Source organism: Microtus ochrogaster, chromosome 26, assembly GCF_000317375.1.
Source record: "Microtus ochrogaster isolate Prairie Vole_2 chromosome 26, MicOch1.0, whole genome shotgun sequence".
In the NCBI taxonomy this organism is placed as follows: Eukaryota; Metazoa; Chordata; class Mammalia; order Rodentia; family Cricetidae; genus Microtus; species Microtus ochrogaster.
Window position 1 is genome coordinate 5776135 of NC_022025.1, and position 8172 is coordinate 5784306.

The 8172-nt window shown below is 33.5% G+C and overlaps 1 non-coding gene across 1 annotated transcript; it reads right to left on the minus strand.

The window, feature by feature from the left end:
- Window positions 1-941: 941 nt before the first annotated feature.
- LOC113457412 lies at window positions 942-1132 on the minus strand. Its single transcript, XR_003377991.1, has one exon. It is a non-coding gene; the product is annotated as a U2 spliceosomal RNA (small nuclear RNA).
- Between the last annotated feature and the right edge of the window lie 7040 nt (window positions 1133-8172).

The following is an 8172-nucleotide window of genomic DNA, read 5'->3' on the forward strand; positions in this document are numbered from 1 at the left end:
AAAACAACAACAAAAATGGTTGGATATAACCAGTAATGGCAAGGACTTGGAGAAAAAAAATTCCTTCCACAGTGTTGGTAGGATGCAGATCAACATAGTTATATGGAAATCAGCATGGAGGCTACTCAGAAATGACAAACAATTTACAATTCCATCCAGCTTTCCATGGATCACTGCATCGATGAAGAAAATAAAAGGAATGTGTGAAAGTGGCTGCTGTCATCTAAGTAGATGTAGGACGATTCAAAAGGCAAAACATTTTAAAGATCCAAATTATATCCATTTCTGAACAATTTCTAGAAGGCTGACTCACAAAGACTGTAGGTTATTATTCAACAAGAGAAAACAAATGAAATTCATCACTTGTGAGAAAGTGGACTGATGGGCAGAACAATGTATTAACAGAGATTTGCCTGACAAAGGAAAGAATCTACTGCGTAATCTAGTTCATAAGGAGGCTCTAAGGCTGAGTCTCACAGAAGCTGGGAGTAGAACAGTGGTTGTCAGAAGCAGCAATGAACAGTGGGAAAGAGTAAAGCTGAGAGGTTGACCAGTAGGTACAAATTCACAAATAAGTAACAGTGAGAAGTAGCCATGTTCTATAGCAAATCCTGATGATAAGAGAAAATAACATGAACTGTGTATTTCAAAAAAGGCAGAAAAAAGAAACATTAACATTTTACTCAAGAAGAAATGGCAAATATTTGGGGAGAAAGAAATGTTTAACCTAATTTAAGTAGTGGTTTAAGTAGAACATATAAATATTTTGTCCTAAATATATGTAGTTTTGATTTTGTTTTATATTTTTTAATTTTGAAGTTAATATATAATTTCATTATTTTACCTATTTCTTCCCTCCAGCCCTGCCATTTACTTCCTGTTTTTGTTAAAATTCATGGTCACCTTTTCTTCTTCTTTTTTCTTCCCCTTTTAACCCCCCAAAAGGGTGTACTCTTCCTGGAGGTTCTACAATACCAGGTCAATGAGTGGAGTGGATGGAACAAGCTCCTATTCCAACTCCTACTTCCAAAAATTCATTCAATATATTGTCCTTGGATAGAGGACATATCAGATATTAAACTAATAAAAATAGATACTACAACTGATCTTAGCCAAAAGGCCAAGAAGCAATGGCCACTTTTTCTTTAATTGATGTTTACACACACACACACACACACACACACACACACACACACAAACACATATGCAAAATCATAGTTATATTCCTAAATCTATAACTAACATCATTCTTAGACCATATAATATTGCTTATGTGTTTTCAGGGCTGAACACCTGTTACTGCGTCATCAACTGGAGGGTTCTTCCCTAGGGAGAGTTATTGCTCTTCCTTTAACCATTTTTAGTTGCCTGCTATTCTTAATGTGTACTAGTCAGTAATAAACTAAAAGATTTCCATCTATAAAGAAGTTTCACCAACACAATTGCATAAATATGGGCCAAAGAAGGCTGACACCAAAAGGCATGCTGAAGTGTATGGGGAAAAGCCCATGAGGCTTAAATGCAAAACAAAGAATTATAAACACCTAAGAAATGCTGAGAGCAGGGGAAGTTGTCTTCCACAGGGAAGAATACACTGACTGGTTATTTAAGGAGCAATGCACCCCTTAAAACAGCATGGAATTAGCATTATACAGACTGAGCAGGGTATATTTAGGAATATATATGTATATGCATATGCAGATCTGGCTACAGTAACAATGGAGAAAAAAGAGACCATGAATTTGAAAGAGAGCAGGAAAAGGTATATGGAAGGTTTTAGAGGAAGGAGAAAGAAATGAGGAATGTTCTAATTAAAATCTTAAAATAATATAATAAATTAAAATATATGTTTCATTTAATTATATGCATGATTCCATGTATTCCTATATACTAAAACATACATATATAGTTTATTCTTAATAATCTAAATATGAAATAGAGAAAATTAGGGGGAGAAAAAAGAAATCCAAATAGAGATTATACTATTATTTCATCCAGCAAAGCAAGTGAGATTGCTTCTAGAACTAGAGCAAAGTAAAAGATAAAAGACATAGAAAGTTTTCTAAAATAGTGGCAATATTCTTATGAGAATTTGGTATGTTATATCAGATTAATTGATTGCCAAATGATCAAATAATACTCAAGGAATCTGCAAATTTTCTGCCATAGATAAAAATTAATAGCATTTGACATCTATACAGGTTAATATCTTAAAAATAAAAGGTTTAGAATATTTCCAAAAATGAGTAAAGGGAAATAGTTTAAGGGCATATTATCATTTTATCTTTCTCACACCAAAAGTTAAATTCTTGGCATATTATTTTAAAATCTTAAAATTAAATGTGCTAGCTGATCTCAGACTTCAGGATGCTTCCTTTAGTAACAAGAAACTAGGGTGCATATGTGGTGATTTCTACTTCATCTGCAACTATCTCTTCCTCAGAACATAAATAGCTGAGAATATGTGGATTGAGATTCTCCATTTTAAACAAGCAAAGAAATCATCTTTAAGCACTTATTTTATAATGTATAGTGTGTTGTCTCTGCAAAACATTAAGAATTCTGATTATATATTTAAAGTTAAGTATGAATTACACAAAAGAGATGTTGAGACAATTTAACTTGCAAGACAAGCAAGTTTGGTCACACTCAGTGTTTAGGTTACAATAATATGATTATCAATAATATACAAATATCTAGCCTTTTAAGTCTTAGTAGCATTGTCTGTCTTTTATACATACCTGTAAAGCAAATATTATCCTAACTGCTAATTCATATCCACATTTGCTAACAATGACAAGTAGCGATGTTTTCCATGCCTCTTCCATCTCTTATTCTGTCTATTCAAGAAACATTTTATTAGGATGTTTCTTTACTGAGCCCCAGAGCAAAACATAATTCTTGATTAAATGTGTGAGTTTTGAATTTAATGAAATTGTGCTGCAAGAGAAAATTATTTCTATATTCTAGACGTAGAAGGATGCAGTTTCTATAAGATCAGAAATATAAATATGACCAATGTAAAAAAAATTCAACTGAAAGTATAGATTTTTGACACAGTAATGATAAAAAATATGGAGAGCTTTCTAGTAACCTGGAAAGGGCATTTGATAAGCATAGTTGAATATAAATTTTAAAACTTCTATAAATTACATTGTTTTTTAAGATGAGACCCTGATTGTACACACACAATTCTGTTGGATTATAAGGAAGAACTTGAAATAAAAATTGTTAGGAACTGAATATCCATATGGATTTATAACCCTTTGGTCAAAAGCATAACCTTTTCTGTAAATTCACACAGAAATTATCACCACATCCAACCAACAACCAGTGATTTATTATATTTTCCAGTATAGTGAATAGTGGCAGGCTGAGTCCTCACAGAGTGTGAAGTGGTACAATAACATATACACCTGTCTAAATAGCATTCGGACAACACTGGATTCATATGTATTGGGCAAACATTTCATGAAAAATATAGGTAGTAGAACTGTCTCTTAAATATTATATGGCTTGAATTTTTGTTATTCTAAATTGGAAATATCATCTTTCATGGCCTCGCTTGCACATTTTTAAAACTTGACATTAATTAGGTTGAAGACATTTCTTCATTGACAGTTTTGAACTTTTTGTTCACCATGAAATTAAATTCATGAATATAAAGTAGTATAAAATTATTTTCTTTTTATAGAATTAATGAATTTTATCATTTCTTTTTAAAGTTTTTATTAATAATGATAACTGCTTCTGCATCAAACTTTTGACAAATGTCATACTGTAACATAAGAATTCAGAGGTCAAGAGCTGTGCTTTATTTTTAGCTTTTCAGAAGGCAGCTGGTACTTAACAGATTATTTATGTATAAATTATATAATTCTTGAGAAACACAACGTAGTATAAAAGATTACTAGGCTTGATTAAAAGGAAGCATACATTCATCTTATTAAATACAAATTAATATTAGTTTCTGTGTACATTAATTTTGTTGAGTAAAGAAAAATTAAGTGATTTCAGAAAGGAGGTGAAAATTATGTCTTTTTATGAGTGGGTGGAATAAAACATTTTAAAACCATGCCAGTCTACCTGGATCAAGTCCTAGAGAGTGATTCCTGTAGTTTCCATCCTTAAAGAGTGCTTAATCTGTATAAAAATATCAGATGATATATAAAACTTGGAAATGGAAACAAATGAAAATAAAATTAGATGTTATAATGTGTGGTGTAGAGCAGATGGAAATGTTAATGGTGTCTTTACATGTTAAATCCCACTTGTGATATAAATCAGGAAGTGAGAGAGCCAATATTTTATTATAATCTAGCTGATATATGACTTTATACAACCCCAGATATTTTAGAGTTCATGAAAAATTTAGTGTCTGCTCAAACAAAGGAAGAAAAGTGTATGTTTGCATGTACGTGAAGAATTACTGTTTAAAAAGTTATCTGCATAAATACCTGGGAACCCCTCTAGAGTCAAGTCTCTTGCCAACCCTAAAATGGCTCCCTTAATTAAGATATCTTCTTCCCTGCCCCCATATCCACTCTTCCTCCATCCCAACCATCCCACTCCCCCAGGGACTCCTCATCCTCCCCTCCTCACTTTTCTCTCCCTATCTCCCCATCTCTCCTTACCCTCACCCCACCCTCACCCCCAAGATCCCAATTTTTGACTGGCCATCTAGGTATCCATGGAGATGTCCCCAGCTAGTTCCTTGGGCAGCTGATGAGAAGGAGCCTGAAATGGCCCTATCCTATAGCCATACTGATGAATATCTTGCATATCACCATAGAACCTTCATCTGGTGATGGATGGAGATAGAGACAGAGACCCACACTGGAGCACTGGACTGAGCTCCCAAGGTCCCAATGAGGAGCAGAATGAGGGAGAACATGAGCAAGGAAGTCAGGACCAAGAGGGGTGCACCCACCCACTGAGACAGTGGGGCTGATCTATTGGGAGCTCACCAAGGCCAGCTGGACTGGGTCTGAAAAGCATGGGATCAAACCGGACTCTCTGAAAGTGGAGGACAATGAAGGCTGATGAGAAGCCAAAGACAATGGCACTGGGTTTTAATCCTACTGCATGTACTGGCTTTGAGGGAGCCTGGTCTGTTTAGATATGCACCTTCCTGGACCTAGATGGAGGGGGGAGGACCTTGGACTTCCCACAGGGCAGGGAACCCTGACTGCTCTTTGGACTGGAAAGGGAGGGGGAGGGGATTAGGGGTAGGGGGAAGGAAATGGGAGGTGGGGAGGAGGCGGAAATTTTTAATAATAAAAAATAAAAAAAAGTTATCTGCACTTCTATTTAAATGACTACGTAAGTAGGATGCAGGAATAACTTGAACAATAAATAGTTTCTCAAATAATGAGTGTAATTAAAATATAAAATCCAAAGACCAGATACTCTCTTTATTTTACGTAACTACTAGGAATATCAGTGTTCTATAAAGTAAAAGTTTAGAGGACAATTCAATAGTGTATCTAACAGAATCATTGAAAGGACAATATATCTCAAATATTAAAGCCTATATCTGCATAGAGGCTACATAATACACATTGACTCTCAGAAATTAGAGTATTCTTAGACAAATGATGGGTTCTGAGGGTTCTGTCTCTCATTTCTATTCCTATTCATATCTTATTATGTAATATATTTGGCAAAACAACCAATTCTTTGATATCAACACAAAAAGTCATATTTAATAGCTGGTATTTGAAGTCATCATATGTCAGTAGCTTAGGTAGTTGGCTCTAGTTGACCATATTTTACTGGTTTCTAATGTTTAAAGAGAAATTAAGTTGGATTATCAAATTGAATTTGGTCCTTGGGGAAAACATAACCATTTTTTTTGATAAATAAATTTTAAACTTACATTTTGGCATGCTTTCTTTGCCATAAAATGGTATCTTACTGAGCCCAAGTTCCTTCAAAGGTGTTTTCTCTCATCTATTATGCTTTCTAAAAAACTAGCTATAAATTTCTCTCTTAACTCTTCTAGGATATATTCATATTGTTTCTTCAATTGAATCTCTGCAAAAATCTAATTCATTTTATGGTACAAATTCTTACTTTCACTATAGTAATATACAATTAATAAAAATAATCTTCTGGTAGTGTACTTCATTTTTCTAAAGGAAGTTATGTAGTATTTTCCTAGCTTCTTCGGTATTTTATTTCCAAATATAATATATATAATACATATATACTTTATATCATTATATATGTTATAGTTACATAAAACAGTTTCTTATTCCCCTATAAGAGTAAAATTAATTCCATCCAAACATAAAAGATACTTTCTCAGAACCTCATGGAACCTTCTCTAATATTAAATATATACTCAGTAACAGAGCAAACCGCAAAAGATATTAAAAAAGATGGGATAACCCCATGTATCTTATTGGATCAACAAGGCTTAAATTTAGAAGCAACACTAATTTTAGAAAACCCACATGGAAAGTGAACAATGCTCACCTCAATCACCAATGAACCAAAGAAGGAATAAAGAAAGAAATTAAAAAGTTCCTAAAATCCAATCAAAATCAGCACATAACATATTCAAGCTTATGGAACACAATGAAAGCTGTGTTAAAAGGAAAGTTCATAGAACTAATACTCTCTCTCTCTCTCTCTCTCTCTCTCTATATATATATCTTTCAGCCTGAATATATTCTGTTAAACCGTTGGCTGAAAGCAGCTTCTTTATTAACCAGTGGCAATAAAACCTATCCACAGCATACATCACTTCTCCTTTTCTGTAAAACGGAAGGTTTTAATTTTAAGATAAAATGATTACATATACCAAAACAGGTATCAAGCAAGAATTACAGTTACAATATTTATATTTACTTTATCTTATATCATAACTAAAGAAAACTATAAATATAACTATCTATTCTTCAACTTTATCAAAGACTTCAGAAGGAAATAATATTACCAAAGTTAAGAGGAAGTGCATTGTAAGCAACTTCTGAAACTCTAGTATTGACAAAGACATCTTGCTGCCAAATTACTTCTGTAACATTGGGGCATCGATCTTCACCCTACAGCTGCATAGTATCTGGCAGACTTTTCCATGAAGCAGGAAATTTCAAAGACAGTTTCACCTATACTGTCAATTTGTCAGTCACATTTTCCTATGTCCTGCAGAATGTCTGGCACACTCTTTCACGAAGCAGGAACCATGAAACTATCTCACGTTCTTTAGGCAGCTTCGGCAGTCATTTTTCTGTGGTTCCTGTAAGTCCAGTCAAGCAGTTCAGGCAAGAGCAGTTTCTTGCCCAAATGGCTAACGAACTCCACAGGGAGCTTCTTCGATGCCCATCATCCTCTTGAATTAGTTGGTGCTGCCAGGAGCAGATGTGTCTCATTGTCATAAAAAGTCCCAAGCCCTTAAAACATTTTAAATGCCATATTCTGAAGGTCTCTGAAAAAATTGAATATCTATATATCTAGAAAACCTAGCTAATATGACTACAAGCTTGACTATTATAAATGATTATCTATTAAACTGTAATCTCTTAGTTATACATTACATTTTTAAATGAGCTGTACAAACACAATACCTTAATCAAGATCAGAAATATATACATAACAATATTGACTTAAATGTGTACCAATAGACCAAGATCTACACCAAGCAACATATGGATATCTATAGCATATACTAATTACATTATTTAAATGTAAACAAACATTTATAAACAATCATTTAGAGAATTTGGGCATAGTTCTCTTCAAACTTTTTTTTTATTTTTGTTGGGTGAAATAATTCTGTGGGTGTTCATTGTGTCTTTTCAGCGGGGTCTTGGGCCACACAACCACATTAGTCTGGAAGCAATCCACAGATTTTCATCCTCTGTGGAAACAAAAGAAAAATACAATGAAATGTCTCTCTGTACTTAACTCATTCACATTAAAGTAATTTAAAAGAAACACAATAGGATACATAATCCAGACTCTCTGTGTATATTCCATCTTTATGTGGCTATTTTTCTTCCTGTGTTACTTTTTCTACAAGTTTACTGTCTCTTTAAAGACTATTTTTAAAATGATTTATTTCTTTTTATAACTCTCTATACTCTTTTTCTTCCCTCTCCCAAGCCTATGTCCATTTATCCAACACTGTGATCCATTTAGAGGTCTTTTTTATCTGAATCTGTTTTA